We start from the raw sequence: 23276 nt of genomic DNA, 5'->3' as shown, positions 1-23276 counted from the left end.
TCCTTGGCCAGATTTAAGGAATCTCAAGTTAACTCTCCCTGAAACCTCTTCCCTCTTTTCTCTTTCCAACCCTAATGGTGAGCCTCCCCAATTCCTTCTTGTAATCTTGCTGACGTTCCTCCAGCAAGCTAGAAACAGCTTCATTTACCAGTTTCCAGAATAGCTAGGGTATTTAATAGGGCACTGAAAACATTTTGATGTTTCACTCTAAGTTCTCAGTAAGAAAGGGGAGAAAATAGACGCAGGGAAGGTAAACAACAGAGAACAGAACTTTTTCTAACTTTTGACTAACTGCATTAACAGCTTCTTACTGTAAAACACCTTGGTCCCAGGAGTGGAGAGCAAGTAATAGAGCTGCAGCTCTTTCTGCCACTCCCCCAGCCTCTCTACCAGCACAGGCAGAAATGAAGAGACCCTTTACTCTAGAGCTTCTTCCCATACTCCTATCCCTCATGTGCTTATCCTACAATTTACCTGAGACATCAAGACTAATCTCATTACTAATCTCTTTATGCCACTTACCACAAGAATTCGAGGACTCTGATGTCATGCCAAATCCCCTAACCTCTCATCCCCATATGGCTAGGTACATCCCCTTTTGTGAACTGCTCCCCCTCTCTCCCATCCTTCCTCAATTCCTGCTCTAGCTGAAATCAAATTGCTGAGGCCATTGCTCTTTCTACAGTCTTATCTGTGGTTCCCCCTCTCCCACACTCCTTATACTACTGGGGCCTGAGCAGAAGAGTTAGGTATTCACCTTGTCCCTCACTTCTGCATCCAGATTATTCCTCTTTCTTCCTTCCTAAAAAAAGCCTCCTGTCAGACCATGCCACCACCTCCCACCCCACCGCTGCATTCATCTGGATATGCCTGAGCCACTTCTTAAGCCTCCGAGATTTTAGTTCCTATCTCACTGGACTGTCATAATTGCAAATGATTTAAATGCTCACCTAGATGACTGCTGTGTTATTTGGCCCTTTCATCTCCTTGATCTCCTCACATGCAACAACCCCACCCTTTACCCTACCATGGCCACTCACTCCCTCAGTCAATACCCTGTCCTAGAACTTGCCAACACAGTAACTACAGTCCCTCCATAATCTCTACTTCATCTGCACCCACCCTCCAATCACTATTTCCTATCTCTTCAGGTTGCTCCCTCTAGCACCCCAACTCCAACAATACTTTGACCTCACCAGGACTTATAAGTCATTGATCCCACTCCCCTCTCATGTCTTCATCTCCCACCTTAGCTTAGAGTTCAAAGTCCATTATAGCTTAGATTGAGGTCCATTTCCTTGCATGCACCTCAAGAGTCCTTGGACCTCCCTCACTTCATATTTCCCTGGCAAGAACACCCACCCCTATTAAATACAACTCCTTATCAAACAGCTAAACACTTTAGGACACTCAAAAGACAACTAGAAATTTGGAAACTGCCAGGAAACTGGATATTAAAGAATTATTAATTTTTTTTACATGGTAATAATATTTTTTGCAAGTGTCCATATCTCTTAGGCATAAAATATGAAATATTTATGCATAAAATATGATGTCTGGGATTGCTTCAAAATAATATGGAAGGGTGGAAATAGGTAAGTGTACAGATAAAACAAGATTGGCTACTAGTTAATATCTGTTGAAACTGTGTACATGAGATGTACATCTGAGTACATGAGAGCTCTACTTTGTGTATTTAAAGTTTTCCCTAATAACATATTAAAAACAAAAATACAACTGTCTCACTAATCTGTGTCTATACTAATGCTGCTAAACATGGCTTTGAAATGAAAAGAACAAAAACACACACCCACATAACCATACCAAACAATCTCACTTAAACATTCACAATCACTAACTTCAAATGGTCTGTCGGCTCAACGTGACAATCCTATGACTTTTGCCTTATCCATTCGTTCTCCCACTCCCCTACAGGCCCATTTCATGTTATTTCCTCTCTCAAGTCACCAACACCTCCTCTCCATCTTCACTCCTGGCTGCTGCCCTTCCTTCAATTTCCCAGTGAAATAGGAAGCACTCACTAGCGCTACCCGCATCGGTTCCCATTTGCCTTGTCTTCCCTGTCATTTACTGTGGCAGAGCTGACTGCTCCTGTCTAAGGCCAATGCTTCCATTTGGATACCAGATTCCAAGCCCATTCCCCATTGCCCAGCCATTCCCCATTCCCACCTCTGCATCAGCACTGTTTCCTTCTCTATGGATCCTCTCCATCAGCATTATATAAATACACTCTTATTTCTATTTTATTTTTATTTTTTTATTGAACCATAATTGACACGTGACATTATATTCTTTCAGGTGTGCAATTATTTCTCTCATTTTAAAAGACAACTCTTTAACTCCAATTTCCCCTCCAGCTATTTATCCATTTCTCTGCTCTCCATGACAGCAAAACTCCTAGAAGAAGCTGTCTATGCTCACTATCTCCAAATTCCTTTCCTCTTTTTCAAAATCACCCCAATGGGCTTATGGTCCCTGGTTATTTCACCAAACCCTCTCCTGCCAAGATTAGCAACAACATGCAAATTTCTAAACGCAATGGTCAATGTTCAGTCTTCATCTTATTTACATATCTGCAATATTGGGCACATCACACATAGTCTTATTTTGTCTAAACGTTACCCTCTCCAAAACATCGCTCAATGAGAATAGAGACGTTTGTTTTGTTCACAGTTACCTCTCTAACACCACGAAAGAACAGTGTCTAGCACATGGTACCATATTTCACTGATTCAAAAATGCCTTTGCCCCCATATTTTAACATCTCTGAAATCCAGACACAATTAATGATATCTTTCAATTGTTATGTTTCTTCCAAGTACCTGTGACACTACCAAATCAAAACACTCTTTAGTTAAAATCTCTGCTTGTTTTTTTTTTTTAATGTTTACTTATTTTGAAGGAGAGAAAGAGAGAGAGAAGGAGAGAGAATCCCAAGCAGGCTCTTCGCTGTCAGTGCAGAGCCCGATGCAGGCTCTGATCCATGAAATCATGATCCCTGAAATCATGACCTGAGCAGAAATCAAGAGTCAGATGCTTAACCAACTGAGCCACACAGGTGCCCTACTGCTTGAGTTTTTGTACCACTTGAGTATCTAGTGAAGTTCAGACTGAGAACCAGTTCAAACCCCCAAGAAAGGTTTTGCCCCTCCTATACAATGCCAGGGTTGAGACATGCCTTCTGTCACTTGCTGTGTGGTGGGTTTATTTCTCATTTACATTCTCATGTAGTTTCCCAGCTTTATGTGGAGTCTCTTACAAACTACCCATCTTGGGCCTATTTCCTTTTTTTCAGTAATACATAAAATAGTGGTGCATCATACAACTGATAGTACCAAAACAGCAATACAAGCATATTATTTACAGAATATGTAATACTCTGTACATAAATACAAAAAAAGTGTTAACTAAGAAAGCTAAAAGTGCCTCTGAGGAAAAGGATATAAAGGAGGAAAGGAACTTAAAAAAAAAAAAATTTAGGGGGCACCTGGGTGGCTCAGTCAATTAAGCATCTGACTCTTGATTTTGGCTTTGGTCATGATCTCACAGTTCATAAGTTCAAGCCTTGCGTCAGTCTCTGCACTGAAAGTGCAGAGCCTGCTTGGGATTCTCTCTCACCCTCTCTGCCTCTCCCCTGCTCATGCTCACATTCTCTCTCTCTCTCAAAAAAAAAAAAATAATAATAAGATTAAAAACTTTAAAATACAAAATACAAACTGAACTAGTGATAGGAAATTAGTGATTGTCTGGAGGAAAGGAAAGTGGAGGAGAAAGCATGACAAAGGAAACAAGAAAACTTGTGGAGTGATAGGTATGTTCATTATCTTGACTCTGGTGATAGTTTCACAGCACGTGTCAAAACTACTGTAAATGCATTAGTTTATTCTATGTCGATTACACTTCAAACATAACACCTATTGTTATAAAGTTCATTTATAAAAAACAAGGCAGAGAGAGCCAAAGATTAGAACAGTTGGCACTGTATACAATCACAAAGGATTAGTATCCAAATGTATTAAAAATACCTATCAGTCAGTTTAAAACAAAAACAAAAGCAAAAACAAACAACTCAATTGAAAAATAAGCCATAGCAATTAACAAATAATACAGGAGAGGAAACTTAAGGGACAATAAACAAACTGAAATATGCTCAAACTCATAACAATGGAGGAAATGCAAATTAAAACATAAAACAGTATGACACTCATAAGTTCAGCAAAAGTTACAAAGACTCAATAAAATCCAGGATTGGCATAGAGCAAAATGAATTCTTATATACTACTGAGGGGTGTATAAACTGAAACAACTTCTTTGGAAAACATTTTGATGATACATTTTGATGAAAACATTTTGATGATTTGATAGAAAGCTGAAGCTGCACAAACCTTAAGACCAGAAACTCTACTCTCACTCATTAGCATAAGAAAACATATAGAAAGTACACACTACATTATTTGTAATGGTTAAAAATTGATAAAAAGGGTAAAAATTATTGGCAGCCTAAATGTTATTAACAGGTAAAAAAATTTTTTTAATGTACAGCCATATAACCAAACACAGAAAACTTAAATTAAGGCTACAATAAGGAACAAGAATCAAAAACCATCCTGAGCAAGAAAAACAAATTGCCCGAAGATAAGCACAATATGATGCTGCATTTATAAAGTTTAAAAATTAAAATACTGTTTTCTATTTATAAAATACTGTTTCATAATTTAATACTGTTTTCTAAGAAGCCACAGATAAGACACATTGTCATCTGACAAACCACTAAGAAAAAGCTCTGCCAGTTAAACTATAATCAGTTGTAAAAACACATCACAAATGCAAAGATTAAATGGGGTGCTGGAGAAATATGCATCTTAGAACCAATGAAATACTCTTCTGTACAGTTTGTGTACATATACATAGTGAAAAAAAAATTTTTTTTAACATTTATTTTTGAGACAGAGAGAGACAGAGCATGAACGGGGGAGGGTCAGAGAGAGAGGGAGACACAGAATCCAAAGCAGGCTCCAGGCTCCGAGCTGTCAGCACAGAGCCCGACGCGGGGCTCGAACTCACATACTGCGAGATCGTGACCTGAGCCGAAGTCGGACGCTTAACCGACTGAGCCACCCAGGCGCCCCCATAGTGAAAATTTTAAAAGCATGCAAGGGATTAATTGTCACTGAATATGTTACAGTGGCTACCGCTGGGGAAGGAAGGAGGGCAACGTAATTTCCATGTTTTCTTAAAAACAAAAACTCGGATGTCTAAATTGTGGTCTTTAAATACCACTTCTCAATAAAAGAAATCAGGGCTCCTTAGAGAAATGGCTCATTGTAGGTTTATAGAAGGAAATAAACAGATGAACCTGGGATATTTTCTTGTGTCTAAAAGCAAGAAACCTATAAACAACTATTGGAGACTTACTAAAAGAACACAGAGCCGACTTAAATGGGTCCCAGTACACCAAAATAGGACAATGTGAACACTAGTAAGAAAAATGTCTATAGTGCCTGCAACACATTAAACACATAAAAATCCACTGACTCATAATCACACTCTAAAACAAAAAACTCATTGGTCACTTTTGGACGTTAGTAGGGCACTAATTCATATTTCATTACTCTAAATACTGATGAAGAAAAAGAACCAAAGCATTTATTTCACCTCTTCTGTATAAACCATATTTCAGAGTAATCAAAGAGTTAACAAAGGAAAATTCTTCATTATAGAAGGATTCCAGCTCACAAATACAGAATAATAATAGCATCAGAAAATCACTATTTTGCAAGCCTTAATCAAAGAATGGATCTAGGCAAAAATCATCAGTGGCTGCAAAAACCATTAGATAAAAGGCTCATGGAAAACTTTTAGAAAAAGATGGATCATGTTGACAGAACCCAAAGCCACTGATCAAAAGGGACAGGGAAGGATAGATGTTAGCAAGAATGGAAAAAATATTAATTGCTGAAGCTAGATGAGGATACATGGGAGTTCATTATATTCTTTCCACACATGTGTAATGTTGAAAATTTCCATAATAAAAAAGTCAGTTTGAAAAAAAGATATTAAGCAAACTGCAATAATTAAGATGAGACAAAGCACTGAGGTGAGCACACAGATTATTATTCTCTATTTTTAATCTGTGCATTTGAAATACTTCACAGGAAGCAAGATTTAAAGTAAAACTAAAATACCAAACAATAAAAACAGAGTGGGGTGGAGAGAAGGAATGTGATTTAAAGCATTCTAAGGTTCTTGTATTGCACAGGAAGGCAGAGATCACTGTGTATACATGTTAAAAATTGAAGGATTAATTGCTAAAGAGAAATACAATGTTCAACTTGAAAATAAATAACAGAAAAACAGGATCTCTCTATATATATGTAACAAGGCAAATAAGATGAAAAGTTTAAAAAAAGTATAAACTAAAATGGCATACCTAAGTCTAAAAGTGTCAGTAATCATACTAAGATGAAACTTATCAAAAGATAGACTATCAAATTGTTTTCTTTTTAAATCCAACTATGTATAGGTTACCAACATATGCTTAAAGTGAGCCAGAAAATCAGAAAATTAAAAGGAAAATTAAAATATATGCTACACAAATATTCATCTAAAGAAATCTCAATATTATTAATATTAATATCGACACAATAAGATTTAAAGAAGCAAAACTCATTAACCACAATCTTCAGGAGAGAGCCCACAGGATTCATCACAAGAAAACCCCTTATTTCTGGAGTAAGAAATCTCTCCCTGCCATGCACAGATATTTTAAAAGTGGGTCCAGGGCGCCTAGGTGGCTCAGTCGGTTGGGCATCTGACTCTTAATTTCAGCTCAGGTCATGATCTTGGTTCATGAGTTTGAGCCCTGCATTGGGCTCTGTGCTGACAGTGTGGAGCCTGTTGGGATTCTCTCTCTCCCTCTCTCTGCCCCCCCTCAAACGCTCTCAAAAATAAACAAACTTTAAAAAATAATAACAAAAATAATAATAAAAAGTGGGTCCAAGTATTTGGAACAAAAATGTCCTTCCTGAGATCCTGCCATTTCCCACAACATGGATGAACTTAGAGGACATTATGCTAAGTGAAATAAGCCAGAAACAAACAAAACCCTGCATGATCTTACTTATACATGGAATCTAAAGAAGCCAAATACATAGAAGCAGGGGCACCTGGGTGGCTCAGTCAGTTAAGCATCCAATTTTGGCTCAGGTCATGATCTCAGAGGCTGTGGGTTTGAGCCCCACACTGTCAGTGTGGAGCCTGCTTGGGATATTCTCTCTCTCTCTCTCTGTCCCTCTAACTTGTACTTTCTCTCAAAATAAATAAATTAACTTAAAAAAAATACATAGAACCAGAAAATAGAAGGTGGTTACCAGAAGCAGAAGGGGGAAATGGGACAGATGTTAGTCAAAGGGTACAAAGTTGCAGTAATACAGAATGAATAAGCTCAGAGATTTAATGTACAGCATGATGATTAGAGTCAATAACACCATACTGAATACCAGAAATTTGCTAAGAGAGATTCCAGGTACTCACAACACACACACACACACAAGGTAATTATGTGAGAAAATATGTTAGTGACTATGGTAATCATTTCACTGTCTATATGTATATCAAAACATCATGATGGGGGCGCCTGGATGGCTCAGTCAGTTAAGTGCCCAACTCTGGATTACAGCTCAGGTCACAATCTCACAGTTCGTGGGTTCAAGGCCTGCATCAGGCTCTGAGCTGACAGTGCAGAGCCTACTTGAGATTCTCTGTCTCCCTCTCTTTCCGCCTCTCTTTCTCTCTCAAAAATAAACATTAAAAAAAAGAAGAAATGTAGAAATTTAAAAAATCATGATGAACACCTTAAATGTACACAATTTTTATTTTTAAAATGAATTAAAAATTTTAAATCAGGGGGCGCCTGGGTGGCTCAGTCGGTTGAGCGTCCGACTTCGGCTCAGGTCACGATCTCGCGGTCCGTGAGTTCGAGCCCCGCGTCGAGCTCTGGGCTGACGGCTCAGAGCCTGGAGCCTGCTTCTGATTCTGTGTCTCCCTCTCTCTCTGCCCCTCCCCCATTCATGCTCTGTCTCTCTCTGTCTCAAAAATAAATAAATGTTAAAAAAAAAAAATTTAAAAAAAAAATTTTAAATCAGCATGATCTTCCCTAGGATCCAGAACTCCTTCCCCTTCCTTCCCTCCCAACACTCACACCCTCACCTCCAGAATCTGCCTGCTGTTTATCAGTCCTAACCTGTTCAGGTACTTTATCTCTGTTTATGCTGTCCATCAAAAGAAGCCCCAGACTTTCAGACCTCTCACCTCCCATATTCTAATCCCCACACAGTTGTACACATCCCCTGCTCTGTCCCCATGTGCCACACACCTCTCTACAAATTCTGAAACTCTTCCACTGTGCCCTATATTTTCAACTTCTACTCAACATTTCCCTCAACTTCTTATTCTAATTAAAAACTAGTTCTCCTCTGAGGCCATACTCCCTTTGCACCCCTTAAGTGGTGAAAGTCCTCCTTCCCACACCTTTCATACCACTGGACCTAGGAGTAAGGAAATTGCCCTCCTTGCTCCTCACTGATGCTTCCAAATCAGTCTCCTCTCTTCCCTACCTCCACTTTGAATATCATGTGAAAACTCTATTACCCATTACCTGGCTGTCATGGTTAATTTTATGTGTCAACTCAACTGGATCATGAGGTACCCAGATATCTGGGGTAAAGACCATACCTGGATGTGTCAGTGAGGGTGTTTTGGATGAGAATAGCATACGAAGTGGCAGACTGAGTTAAGCAGATGGCCCTCCCCAATGTGGATGGGTATGAATAAAAATGGTAGAGGAAGAGAGAATTCATTCTCTGTCTCTGCCTGACTACTGAGTTGGACTACTGAGCTGAACTATCTATCAGTCTTCTGCCCTTGGACTGGAACTTACACCAAGGTGTTCCTGGTTCTCAGGCCTTTAATCTTGTACTGGAATTTACACCACCAACTTTCCTGGGTCTCCAGCTTACAGACCTCAGATCATGGGGCTTCTCAGCTCCCATCATTATGTGAGCCAATCCTTATAATAAATCTGATTCTAGATATATACAGATACAAATGTAGATATATAGATATAGATGAGAAAAAGGAAGATCCTACAGGTTCTTTTTCTCTGGAGAACCCTAACACTGTGACTCTCCACAACACAGATCCTATCTTAAGTCTCAGTGATTTCACACAGATGATCTAATACTCCATCTCTCTGAATTCCTATTTCACATCTCTGAATCCCTTGATTCCAAGGATTTTGTCCTTCACCCATGCAGCCCAGGCATGATAACACCCCCATGATCTCAATTTTTATATCCTACTGTCTGACCACGACCTACTATTTTTATAGCTCTCTCATATACCCAAATTCCAACATCTTTTGATCTCAACGAGACCTTCAATTCATTGATTATATCATCTTTCCACCATCTTTTAACCACTTCATGGCCTCCTTTCCTCCTCACCTGGTTTAAATTCTGTAATTTAAACCAGTATATTATCATAACCACCCCCTTGCACCTATGCTCTATTCCCTTGACCCTCTCATGTTTTATTCCACTATCTTGATAAAAACCCATCCCTGGTTAAATTCACTCCAAACATAAACCCCTGCAGCTCAATGTGGCTGCAAGAACAAAAACATACTGACTAATCTCATTTTAAATTCACGACCACAAACCTCAAGGGGCCCTTAATGCCACCTGAAAATCTTACACTATTTCCCTGCTGTGGCCGGCCATTCTCCCATTCGCCTGAACATTTCACACCTTCCCCCCTCCACAAACCTCCATCATTTCCTCCATATCCTCTCAGCTGAGTACTTGATTCCCAATTCATTGAGAATATTAAAACAATCAGAAGAAAACTTCCACAAACATCTACCACCAAATCAATCCACCTACTTGATGGACAGGTCTGAGATATATTTTGAAGATGAAATCAGTAAGATTTGGATACAGATCTGATGTGAGGTACGAGGAAGAGAAAATCAAAGATGACTTCTAAGTCTTTGCTCAAATATTACTTTCTCAACAAGGCCCTCCCTAACGACCCTTCAGTGTCTGTCTGTCTGTCTGTCTCTCTCTCTCTCTCTCTCTCTCTCTCACACACACACACACACACACACACACACACACACACACAGTCACATGTTCATAAAGTGTCCCTATCTCCTTCCTTGTTTTTTATTTGGGTGGGTTTTTTTTAATACCAATCATCAACAACTGAAATACTAAACATTCTACTTCTTTGCTTAACATCTGCCTTCCCCTACTAATATATAAGCTACACGCAGGCAAGGATTTTTAAGCTTAATTCACTCTTGTGTATCAGAGAGTAGACACTCAATAAAATTTTGTTAAAGAAATGAAATGTCTCTGGCATGAGCAAATGGATAAATGATGATGTCATCTACACAGAAAAAGAATACCTTTAGGGTGGGAAGAATCACAGTCTCTGTACAAAGGAGCCTGTAATCAATCTAGTGAGAGAAAGAATGAGACATACATTTCAACACATTAAGATTCTATAATTTGTTAAATCTGTGATAAAAGCAAAACTGAAGAATATTCTATGATTCCATTTTTATCAAAAGTGTATGCTTTTATATGTACATACATACTTGCACATACACACAGCAGATACATATATGTTTCTGCTCTACAGAAAAAATTCTGGAAGGAAAAATACCAAACTGTTAGCCTGTGAGGTAAAAAAGGTAATATGTATGGGGAATGAGACTGAAGAGGCAGCGAAGAGACTTTTGCTGTTCACTTTACATGTTTTACAACAGGCATATTACTTTTGTAATTTAAAGAAAAAGAGAAGGAAAACATTTTCTTCCCAAAAGGAAAAAATATATATATTTTACAGAGGATTAATACCCAGTGTAAAAAACTTCCATAAAACAAAAGAAAAACAATTTAAAAATGGACAAAGTATATAAAAAGGCAATTGACAAAGAAATATAGTCAATGGGGACACCCGGGTGGCTCAGTCAGTTCAGTGTCAGACTCTTGGTTTTGGCTCTGGTCATGATCTCACAGTTTGTGGGTTCAAGCCCCACATTGGGCTCTGCACTGACAGTGCAGAGCCTGCTTCAGATTCTCTCTCTCTCCCTCTCTCTCTCTGTTCCTCCCCCCGCTGTCTCTCTCTCTCTCAAAATAAATAAACATTCTAAAAATTGTTTAAAAAAAAGAAATATAGTCAATGAAGACATACAACATATTCAGCCTTATGTTTAATCAGGGGAAAAAATGCTTTAATTCCTCAGGTAACAGCCAATGGTGTATGTGCATAAGCTCATTATCTACTTCTGGTGGGAATATAAACTGGAAACTCTTATTTTAAAGTAATTTAGTGAGCAGGGACACCTGGGTGGCTCAGTTAGTTAAGTGTCTGACTTCAGCTCAGGTCATGATCTCACAGTTTGTGAGTTGGAGCCCCGCATCAGGCTCTGTGCTGACAGCTCAGAGTCTGGAGCCCATAGTCTCCCTTTCTCTCTGCCACTCCCCCACTTGCATTGTCTCTCTCTCTCTCTCTCTCTCAAAAATAAATAGACATGAAAAAAACTGAAAGTAATTTAGTGAGCGAAAAAGTAAAAAATGCTATAATCCAAAGAATAAATTCCATGAGTCCATAATGATGCAAATAAATTAAATAAATAAATGGGGAATAAAGTACAAGTCTCCTTACAGAAAAGTTCTAATTAATAAATGTAGGAATAATGAGAGAAATAGAAAATAACCATTAGAATGCCACAATAATAACTGGTATAGGAATGCTAAAATTAATAGGTGGAACTTTTTTTTTTTTTTAATGTTTTATTTATTTTTGAGACAGAGAGAGACATAGCATGAATGGGGAAGAGTCAGAGAGAGAAGAAGACACAGAATCTGAAGCAGGCTCCAGGCTCCACTCTGTTGAGTGTCTGACTCTTGATTGCGGTTCAGGTCATGATTTTGTGGTTCATGAGATCGAGCCACAGAGCCTGCTTGGGATTCTCTCTCTCTGCCCCTCCCCCTTCTTAAAAATAAGTAAATAAACTTAGGGGTGCCTGAGTGGCTCAGTCAGTTAAGCATATAGCTCTTGATTTCCGCTCAGGTCATGATCTTAGAGTTCATGCCCCTTGTCAGGCTCTGTGTTGCTGGTGCAGAGCCTGCTTGGGATTCTCTCTCTCTCCCTCTCTCTCTCAAAATAAATAAGTAAACTTTAAAAAAAAATCAGACAAACCTATATTTAGGGATGTTCTAAAAAATATCTGACCAGTACTCTTCAAAGAGTCAAGACAGTGAAAAAGACAAGAAAAAAACAGAAACTGTCACAGATTGCAAGACTCTAAAGACACACGCTGGCTAACTGTAACACGGGATCTTGGGTTGGATCCTGGAACTTTTTAGGACATTAGTGGAAAAACTGGGGAGATCCAAATAGTTATATAATTTAATACTATTGTACCAATGTTAATTTCTTAGCGTTGATAAATGTACTGTGGTTATGAAAGATGTTAACATTAGGGAAAGCTGGGGGAAGAGTATATGGGAACTCTCTGTACTATCTTTACTCTTCTGCAAACCTAAAATTATTTCAAACTAAAAAGGTTTTTTTTTTAAAGCAGTTGGCATAATTCACCAGAACTTTTAGAAGAATATACCCTTTTATACCCTTTTACCCAGCATTTCACTTCTAGCAATCCAGAGAAACACTCACATAGGTCCAAAAAGAATTTTATAAAAAAGTGTTCACTGAAGCATTGTTAGAAAATTGCAAGGGATACACATACATATACACACACATAACACGTATATATATCCATCAATTGAGAAATGATTACATAAAATGGCATATGCATATTATGGAATAAACACCATGAAGAATAAAATGGATCTGCACATAACAATGTGAAAAGAAATCTCCAAGATATATTAAGAAGAGTAAGTTACAGGGGTGCCTGGGTGGCTCAGTCAGTTAAGCGTCTGACTCTTAATTTCAGCTTAGGGCATGATCTTGCGGTTCCTGAGTTTGAGACCCATGTGGGGCTCCAAGCTGACGGTGCAGAGCCTGCTTGGGAATCTCTCTCTCTCTCTCTCTCTCTCTCTCTCTCTCTCTCTCTCTGTGTGTGTGTGTGTGTGTGTGTGTGTGTGTGTGTGTGTCTGCCCCTTCCCTACGCTTGTTTTACTTCTGTACTGTTTAATTTTGTTTAAAATTTAACAAAGCTTTAAAATTTTCACGTGCAGTTTTTAAAGTACACTATGACAAGTGCTATTATGAAAGTATGTAACAGATTTCAAAGCTCAAAAGGAGGGGTGTTTAGTCTGCCTGAGAGACTGCAGGAAGGAGACTCACCAATGGATTTAGAAGGCATTCCAGGCGGAGTTTATGGAATGGGCAAAGGCACAGAAACATCACAAAAGGCAGGAGGGTTCAGAGCTGAAGCATATAGAACATAAAGCTTGGGAGTACAGGGGGAGAGTGACTTAGGAGGGATCTGAATAATCACCGGTCCCTGAAAGCCTACACTTCCCTTTGTTACCTTTCCCAAGAAAATAACCAAATTTAGACTTGCAGACAGCTTTCAGTATATTCTGCTTAAAATTACTGCCCCTCTCCAAATCATGACATAGTGAAATGAAATACTCCAAACCTGTCAGAGTATATTCATCAGTTCAAGATGGTACAATCCTGCCAGGAGGGTAATTCTAAACTAATTACTTTGATCTCCTATTCTCACCTATCTTCTTTTGACCAGCCCATAAAGCCATGTTACAATAAACATAAAAATAATGATAATACATCAACCACATACAGGTATCCCTTGCTTTCCGAAAGTTCACCTTACACCACTTCACTTTTACAAAAGATCTACATTAGTACCTGTTTCCACTAACTGAAGGAAATCCAAAGAGGATTTTCACTTTCACAAAAAAGGCAAGGGGCACCTGGCTGGCTCAGTCAAAAGAGCATGCAACTCTTGATCTCGGGGGTCATGAGCTCAAGCCCCACATTGGGTGGTGCAGAGATTACTTAAATAAATAAACTTCTAAAAAAGGCAAAAAGCGAAAATAGCTTTCGGTATTTATTTTGCAGCAAGCTCTTATAGAAGCTGCGCAACCCCACACACTGAGTGGTGCCCCCAAGCTCCCTCCCTGGGAACTACGCTCAGCATCTCAACATCAAAGTTGCCACAGCTTTGAACTGTGTCTGTGAGCATCTGTGCTTTATCTCAATTTATTTTGTGCATCCAATAGCAAGACGTGTCCTAAGGTAGCAGAAAAGCCTAAGAGGTTATTTTTTGGGTCTGGGAATGCTCAAAAAATTGTCCATATAAATTAATGGTAAACATTTCTTCACTTTATGCCATTTAGACTTACAAAAAGTTTCATAGCTCTACTTTCAGATACCTGGGGAAACCCATACCAGTAAATATAAAAAGAAGGTTTCCCTGACCCAGTTTTCAAAAAGTTTTGATTGCAGCATTTACAACAAATGTCTCATAATAGGGAAGAATGAAGAAAGATGATCTAAATCCCAGATATAACTAAATGGCACTACTATTTTATAGTTCTTAGGAATAAATTAAACATTGATGATATTCTGATTCTTGCCAAAGACAAACTGATTTTTACATAAGTGTTTCTAATCTTAATTTGGGGACATCAATTAAAAGCAAAGTATCGACACTGACATAGTCAAAACTTTATTGACAACAAAGGTTTTGTTGCCTCTGCAATCCTATTGCAAAAGCTAGGCAAAGTCCCCTTCCAATTAAGGCCCCAAGTAGCAAAAATACTTGTAACTATATTATTAGCTAAAAATATTTACTGACGTGAATACTATGTGCACTCACTGAACTGTTTCATGCCCATTAAAATTCAATGATCAGAACTCAATAAAAAGACAATCCAATGAAAAACGGGGCAAAGGACTTAACAGACGGTTCTCCAAAAGATACACAAATGATCAACAAGCAAATGAAAGGATGTTCAACATCAGTAGTCACTAAGGAAATTCAAATAAAATTCATAATAAGGTATCCTTTCACAGCTAAGATGGCTACGATAAAAAAAAGAAAAGAAAAGAAAAGAAAGAAAAAAGAAAGAAAGGAAGATTGCAACTGTGGACAAAGATGCAGAGAACTGGATCCCTCAAACATTGCTGCTAGGAATGTAAAATGGTGCAGCCACTGGGCTGTACCTCAAAAAGTTGGGCCTGTATGGCAGTTCCTCAAAAAGTTAATCATAAAAATTCTCTGTGACCCAGCAATTCCATTCTCCACTACAAACCCAAAACAACTGAAGACAGATATGCAAACACTGGTGTATGGATGTTCATAACAGCATTATTCACAACAGCCAAAAAGTGAGAATGACACAACTGTCCATCAACAGATAAAAGGATAAACAAAACAGGGGCGCCTGGGTGGCTCAGTCGGTTAAGCGTCCGACTTCAGCTCAGGTCACGATCTCGCGGTCCGTGAGTTCGAGCCCCGCGTCGGGCTCTGGGCTGATGGCTCAGAGCCTGGAGCCTGCTTCCGATTCTGTGTCTCCCCCTCTCTCTGCCCCTCCCCCGTTCATGCTCTGTCTCTCTCTGTCTCAAAAATAAATAAAACGTTAAAAAAAAAAATTTTTAAAAAAAGGATAAACAAAACATGATACATCCATACAATGGAACTGAATTCAGCTATAAAAAGGAGCGAAGTACTGATACATGCTACAACATGGATAAAACTCAAAAACATCATGCTAAGTAAAAGAAGTCAAACACAAAAGGTCATATATTACCGTATTCCACTTATTTGAAATACCCAGAATAGGTAAATTCATAGAGACAGAAAGCCAATTGGTGGTTACCAATAGATACATCAAGGGGAGAATGAAGAGTGACTGCTTAATGGGTATGAGATCTCCTTTGGGGGTGATGTAAAAGTTCTGGAACTAATAGAGTGATGGTTGTACAAAACTGTGAATCTACTAAATACCATTGAGCTGTACACTTTACAGGGTTAATTTTATGTTATGTGAATTTCACCTAAAAAAAATTTAATAGTCATGACAACTCTGTGGTAGGAATTACTACTTCATCAATTTTGCAAATTCAGAAACACAGGCTCAGAGAAATTAAAAGATGACCAAGTCCACAGAAGCAGTAGGTACAGGAACAGAGATTCAATGTGGATTTGCGCACCAGACTTGTGATCTTTCTTGACAGAATGAAGCCCCTCTCCCCCAAAATTAATTTTATGCCCAGCTATCTATAATCCAATATATCAGCAACTTCTATGTGATACAAGAGGTTTACACTCTAACAACTTCCCGATTTTAATAAAAAAATTAGAAGAAAAATAATACAGCCCAGAAATATTATAAATATATTATCAGTATTAGCCTGATTATAATACTGATCATGATTATCAGTATTAGCCTGATTAGATTATAACTAACACCACTCAGTAGATCCACATTTCAGGCATCAAAAACTAAAGTTGCCAAGAAGTTTAATAATACACTTGAGGCTGGGGCACCTGGGTGGCTCAGTGGGCTGAGTGTCTGACTTTGGCTCAGGTCATGATCTCACGGTTCATGAGTTCAAGCCCCACATCAGGCTCTCTGCTGTCAGCCTGTCAGCACAGAGCCTGCTTCAGATCCTCTGTCCCTCTCTCTCTGCCCTTCCCCTACTTACACTCTACTCTCTCTCAAAAAATAAATAAAAATATTTTTTTAAATAATATGCTTGGGGCTATTTCATAACAGAAATAGCCAGTAGAGTGTGAAAGGATCATGTGTTCTCAGCTTTACTGCCAAATCAAAAATGTAATCACATAAAAACTGAACATAATTCTAATCTTACTTAAATGTTAAGATTTCAGGCAACAAGTAATCAGCATGAAGATACCAAATACACTCCATTTTAGGAGCTTTTTCTACCACTTCAGGTTAGACGCCTAAACAGATTTAGTAACCACTAATGTTGCGCTGTTTCCTATGCTCCCATATTACAGTAACATCACACAATAATATCTCGTAGTCTAACTTACAGGATCATAACATAATGGGCAGACAGACAATGACAAACATCAAATATCAACTTTTTAAAAACCAATATAAAATACAACATTTGTGTAGTGACAGAGATGAAAAAGATTACCCAACTAAGCCTTGTTTACAGCACTGTCAACCAGGAATTAGATAACCATCTCAAGAAACCTAGTGTGTACTGACCAGTAAGATTCAACAAAACATCAAGCTTGCATCTAAGCTATGGCTAATTTAGTCTGTGGTGGTTCTGTATCGTCTGCCATTCAAGTACAATACTTTAGTTTCCTGCAATTTCATCTTACTTATAGATATATTTGACTGTTTTCATCAAATGTGAGGGAGCTTCTCATGATGAGATGCTTACACTGAAGGCGTGTGCAGGATATGCAGGTAGGCAATGAAGGCAATTTACTCTAACAACCAAGAGGATGACCAAACAAAATAAGCAGAAGAGTCACTGCCACGACACATTAGTGCACATTTCAAATCAACGTAACAGAAGATAACCAGGAAGGGCCAGCAATGGGCTGACCACACTGACATGTAATCAGAGACAAAATGGGTAATTTAAAGACAAGTATTGCTCTACTACTGATGGCAGCCTTGAAACAACAGCAAATAATTTACTCCTGGACATATCACATGTACCCAAGAGAGGATCCTCAAGACTGCAACTTGTACACATTGGTCTTTCTGGTCTTTTACAGGTCAACGGGAAGTAATATCATTGGGCAGCATCTTCACTTACCTACCATGACTCCTCTAAATCATATAACGGGGATGCCTGGGTGGCTCGGTCAGTTGGGCATCTGACTCCTGACTTTGGTTCAGGTCATGGTCTCACGGTTTGTGGTTCGAGCCCTGCATTGGGCTCCACACTGATAGTGCAGAGCCTGATTGAGATTCTCTATTTACTCCCCAAATAAATTATAAAATGTCCTCATCACAAATTTCCTTCTCCTCAGGCCCAATATCCTTTAGCCAATTTTAAAGAAAACACACACATTCCACACTAGTAATCATGTTATTTTGCTAATTAAGTCATATAAAAAAAAATCCTCCTTCTTACCAGCAATCCAAGGTTGTTACGTAGGGTTTGAACTAGTAAGAATCACGATGTAACCCCTAGCCACAAATTAGTCATAGGACAATGACTGTAGAAGTTGCCTTTAATCTAATGGCTATATCCTCAAATCCTGCAGAATCTGTGTACCACTACGGTAGATTTGAACATGGCGAACAAAATGCTGGCTTCTAACCAAATCTTAATATCCAGTAACCTAAAGATAAGGTGTTTACAACTTTAAATTTTTAGAAATACAGGTGACCCTTGAACAACACAGGTTTGAACTACATGTGTCCACTTATACATGGATTTTTTTTGATACAGTACAGTACTGAAAGAATATTTTTTCTTCCTTATGGTCTTAATATTTTCTTTTCTCTAGCTACTTTACCATAAGAATACAATATATAATACATAGTTAAGGGTCTGGGAAGTCCAAAGTTATATACAAATTTTCCACTGCACAGGGGTCAGTGCCCCTAACTCCTCCTACATTGTTCAAGGGTCAACTGTATTTCAGAACCAACAGACCGCTTCTTTTTATTTTTTTAATTTTTTTTTTTAATGTTGATTCATTGGGGGGGGGAGGGGCAGAGAGAGAGGGAGACACAGAATCTGAAGCAGGCTCCATGCTCTGAACTGTCAGCACAGAGCCCGACTCAGGGCTCGAACTCAAGATCATGACCTGGCCGAAGTCAGACACTTAACCAACTGAGCCACCCGGGTGCCCCACAACAGACCACTTCTAAGGAAGTGTGGGCTCTTTTGTGAAGCTCCCAGAAAATGGCATAGGAGCCTAAAGTCCCTTTGTAAACAATAATCTCAAGAAGCAAGACGCAGGGATAATTAACCCCCTTGTGACATTTAGAAAAAATGAAATGGGAGGCTAGACCCATCCCTAAGAGAGAGTTCACTATCAGTCTGCAGCTATTTCAACTATATTTGGTACTATGTGAGAACTCAAAGAGAGAGAGAGAGAGATGGAGAAAAAAAATGACTTGAGCCAATTTTACTTCCTACATTACAGCTACCTTCTTGAAATATTTAAAGCATATAGCAGGCACTCAAACTTTTTTCAATGAATGAAGGGATGAACAAGTTAAACAGTAACCAGCAGCATGTAAAACATCTTTAGATGAAAAAAGCACCCTGGATTTCAAAGGCAGCAAAGAGAACTGAAAATGCTCTATAGTACTGACCCATTTTTCAAACACACGTATAGATAATGGGTTTTTTAAATATTTTTTAAGTTTATTTATTTATTTTGAGAGCGAGAATATGGGGGAAGGGCAGAGAGAGAGGAAGAGTGAGAATCCCAGGCAGGCTCCATGCTAACAGCACAGGGCTCAATCTCACTGAGAGATGACTTGAGCCGAAATCAAGAGTAGGATGCTTAACTGACTGAGCCACCCACACGCCCCACAGATAATGTTTTTAAGCGATTATCTACATTTACAGGTATGACTGGAAAGATCTATATATATATAACAAATGGTTCCTTCCACATTGGATATATTTCACACTTTACAACAGATATTCCCATTTTCCTCATCAGCTGAACTGTCTGAAAGATTTTCAAAAGTACTTTTATTGCTAAGTTGAAATGTATTTGAATGTGCTTGCCAGATGTCATGATACATAAACATAAATAGGCAGAAGCTAAGAGAGAGCCGTGACAACTAGGTAAATCATTTCCTTTTGAATCGTTTCCAGTACAAGTGTCCTACAAACAGTATAGAAAAAGTCAATAGAGAAAACATCATCCTTCAAACATAAGGCCAAGTGCTACCTTCGGGTGAACACAAATAAAATCACCATTTAAAAGTAATAACACTTCCTCAAAAAATGAAACAGAGAATTACCATACGACCCAGAAATCCCACTTCTAGCATATACCCAAAAGAACTGAAAGCAAGGACTGGAACAGATACTTGCACACTAATGTTCCTAGCGGCACTTTTTGCAATAGCCAAAAGGTGGAAATGACCTAAGTGTCTAAACGGATAAACAAAATCTGGTACACACATACAATGGAATATTATTCAGTCCTAAAAAGGCATGAAATTCTGACACAAGCTCAAACGTTGATGAAACTTGAAGACATCGTGCTGAGTGAAATAAGCCAGACATAGATGGACAAACACTATTATTCTACTACTTCCGCTTGTATGAGACCCCTAGAGTAGTCCTATTCATAGAGACAGAAAGGGGAATGGCTGAGGGAAGAGAGGAATGGGAGTTGTTTGATAGGTACAAAGTTTCAGTTTGGGAAGATGAAAATGTTCTGAAGATGGATGGTTGTGACGGCTGCATAACAATGTAAGTGTACTTTATGCCACTGACCCATACACTTTAAATGGTTTAAGTGTAAATCTTACATAATCCATATTTTACCACAACTTTTTAAAGTAACTGAGCAAGAATGATGGTCACAGTTTTGTGTCAAAAACATCAAGAAAAGTGGTAAGATGGGGCGCCTGGGTGGCGCAGTCGGTTAAGCGTCCGACTTCAGCCAGGTCACGATCTCGCGGTCCGTGAGTTCGAGCCCCGCGTCAGGCTCAGAGCCTGGAGCCTGTTTCCGATTCTGTGTCTCCCTCTCTCTCTGCCCCTCCCCGTTCATGCTCTGTCTCTCTCTGTCCCAAAAATAAATAAACGTTGAAAAAAAAAAAAAAGTGGTAAGAGTCTGTAACAAGCATGCTTCCCTGTCATCCTCCACAGCCTAGATAACTTACCTGAAAGTCAAGACCTCGGAATAGGAGGGATGGACACACCATTTTCATGTTGCTACAGATTTACACTAAGCAGCTGAGGAAGCTGAATTATATTCTACAGGAGATCGTTTACTAAATAATGAGTGGGCTCTCCTTCCCAACAATTATATCAGAAAAAAATCAAGCTCTTCCTTCTAGTCTCCAATGGAAGTAACAAGACTGAAATAATCAGTTGCACTCTTAACAAGAAGCACAGCAGATCCTAAAGAGTGACTTTAATTCCCAAGTTTAATTTTGGAACCACTACAATAGGAAACAGCAAGCAGCAATGATGATGATGATGATGATGATAATAATAATAACTTCCTTTACTGCTTTTATTAAGTGACTTTGTACACTAACCCTTCTGAGCCTCATCTCAAAAACAGGGATAATGTTTACATCTGCCTTATAAGGGTTGTTTGAAGATCTTATGAAGTAATATACATAAAACACTGAGTTCAGTGCCAAGAATACATATATGTTCAACCCTCCCCTCCTGCCATTCACTAGTATCTGTAGCCCTTTGCCACTCCTGGATCAGTCCCCAGGGGCTATGCTGATGTTTTTGGCCAGCAACCTATGGCTCCTCCCTCAGGACCCAGCTGTTTCTCTCAGTTCGACTTGTTTCACTCCTGGTTTCTAAGAGGATCCTGTCTATATTTAGAGATAATGCCAGTACCAACTGTGGACTCAACAGGTGCTTGGGAGGGCACTTGAGCTCTCCACAATTTTCAATTGTTTTCCAAAGTTAATTGGTTCTGACTCCACAACTGGTTGTGTTGACTTCTACAAGGAAGAGCGCCACCTAGGCACAGTACTTCAGCAGTACACTAGACTAAACAAAATAATAAGCCTGTTCACAGGTCAAACCCTTAGCAAGATTAGCTTTAACAGGACCCCAGAAGACTTGTTAATTCACAAGAGCAATAAACATTTATAAAGTCTACAGATATAGCCCACTAACCCAATCTTCATCTAAATCACCATTATCATATCAAACCCAAGATTCAACCAATTCATGCTGCTTGTACTACAACCAAGATTAGGAGGAGGAAGACAGGCAAGTAGAACCAGAAAGCAAAGATATAAAGAAGGCATCCAACAGAGCCCAGTGTGAATGCAGCTTTATTTACTACCTCTGTGACCATAGCAAGTTATTTAATCTCTTAATTATAACACAGGAAATAACTGTGAGGATTCAATTAAATGAGATAATGCATGCAAAACAAACTTAGCACCTTGCCTCATCTACTGTAAGAGGTCAATAAAAAGCCACATTATCACTAATGGAGACACTCCTTGCTTTATTCAGTTTTTGTAAGATATAAGAAAAGTGACAACTGAGGTCATTATTTTGGACCTTTATAAACTAGTCTAATGCTACTATCCAAGACCTAGCTGAGAAATATAAATGGATAAATTCCCAGAAATCTTAGGTGAGTCAGCAAAACTTAATACCTAACAAATAAAAAGATTAACATCAACTATTTATGAACACATAATGATAATACAATTTCAAAATCGGCAATCTTGTATCTAGAACCATTCAATATTTGGTCTGGAAATCCAAGTATTAAGGAAATGCCAAGATTATGACCCAGAAATACTTGCCCACAGTATTTTCAAATCACCTTAATTCAAACTGGAAGGTAAAAGGCTGCCTGATAATTTGAAATCAGCATCAAGAATTTCTTGAGGCAGAACCCAAACTCTCCCAAGAGCATAAATCCAGTAGCAGATGGTATATGAACATTTCTCAGTGAGAAACTGCAATTCTAACAAAGTATAGATAACTTCGATTTTATCAATGCTATTCATCACCTTTGGGTCTAAATGAAAACAAACTCTTGGTTCTCTTTCCCCCAAACACCCTGAACTCTGCATTATCACTGACCTAATTCAAAGCAAGATGCTTATTTTTGGTGATATGTTCTCCTCTGCTTCATTAACCACAGGTAAATTACACACAGTAACCTGATGAACATAAGAGAAATAAATATTACAGGGATGGTTCATCGATGAAATGGACCATAAATAACCAAATTATTAAAAGAATAGCTTGTACTCAGCAGAGGGACATGCCTGAGAAAGACCCACCTTCCAAAAGAACCCAATCATCCCGGATGAATTAGGAGAAAGATGCCACTCTAGTCCACCTACCCTGTACTCTCAAACAAGATCTACCCTTCCACTTTAAATCAAGCCCAAACCACATCTATTTTATTTCTCTGCCACCCTTTGCCTTATTTTCCATTCCGCCCCCCCATTCCTTTCTATCTTTTTTCAAATCCCACTTTGCCCCCAAATCCTGAGGACCTCGGACACCCACGCAGATGACCTTACGCATACCCACCGCATTCCCAA

General features: G+C 38.8%; 1 protein-coding gene across 5 annotated transcripts in view; it reads right to left on the bottom strand.

The window, feature by feature from the left end:
* SPATS2 (spermatogenesis associated serine rich 2) overlaps nucleotides 1-23276 on the bottom strand; it is a 150622-nt gene that overhangs the window by 126716 nt on the left and 630 nt on the right. Inside the window, exon 2 of one of the 5 annotated variants that reach the window (XM_047866659.1) lies at nucleotides 22807-22886. The exons of the other annotated variants lie outside the window; for them this stretch is intronic. The gene's annotated coding sequence lies outside the window, so the exon portion shown is untranslated. The remainder of the gene's footprint in view (nucleotides 1-22806; nucleotides 22887-23276) is intronic. 5 annotated transcript variants of the gene reach the window in all.

The sequence above is a fragment of the Prionailurus viverrinus genome, chromosome B4 (genome assembly GCF_022837055.1).
Source record: "Prionailurus viverrinus isolate Anna chromosome B4, UM_Priviv_1.0, whole genome shotgun sequence".
Taxonomy (NCBI): domain Eukaryota; kingdom Metazoa; phylum Chordata; class Mammalia; order Carnivora; family Felidae; genus Prionailurus; species Prionailurus viverrinus.
The sequence above is the reverse complement of the archived record's forward strand: the minus strand, read 5'-3'. Positions and strand labels throughout refer to the sequence as shown.